This window comes from Lipotes vexillifer, unplaced genomic scaffold (assembly GCF_000442215.2).
Source record: "Lipotes vexillifer unplaced genomic scaffold, Lipotes_vexillifer_v1.1 scaffold1201, whole genome shotgun sequence".
Taxonomy (NCBI): Eukaryota; Metazoa; Chordata; class Mammalia; order Artiodactyla; family Lipotidae; genus Lipotes; species Lipotes vexillifer.
Window position 1 is genome coordinate 1,569,802 of NW_006783542.1, and position 377 is coordinate 1,570,178.

Below are 377 nucleotides of genomic sequence, written 5' to 3' on the forward strand. Positions count from 1 at the left end.
TGCGCTCCGAGCCTCAGACCGCAGCCTCCGCTCCCGCTGGCGGGCGGCGCGCGACCCACGGGACCCACCGGCCGGCGGGCGGGGGACCGGGTCCCGGCGCCGGGCAGCTCCGAGCGCCGGGCAGCTGCGGGGCTTGCGTTCTTCTTTGATAGATTTTAAGATTTTGATTTGTATTTTCCCCGCCCCGCCCCTTTTCCTCCGACCCCGCCCCATCGCTCCACGGCTTCCGCGCTCCTTCCCTTTCCCCGGCTTCCTTCTTCGCGTTTCTTTCCCCTGCGCTTCGGCTCGCCTCCTCCCCGCTCCCTCGCTCCCTCCTCCCTCCTCTCCCCTTCCTCCTCCGTTTCTTCCCTCCTTTCTCTCCCCCTCCCCCCCCCTCC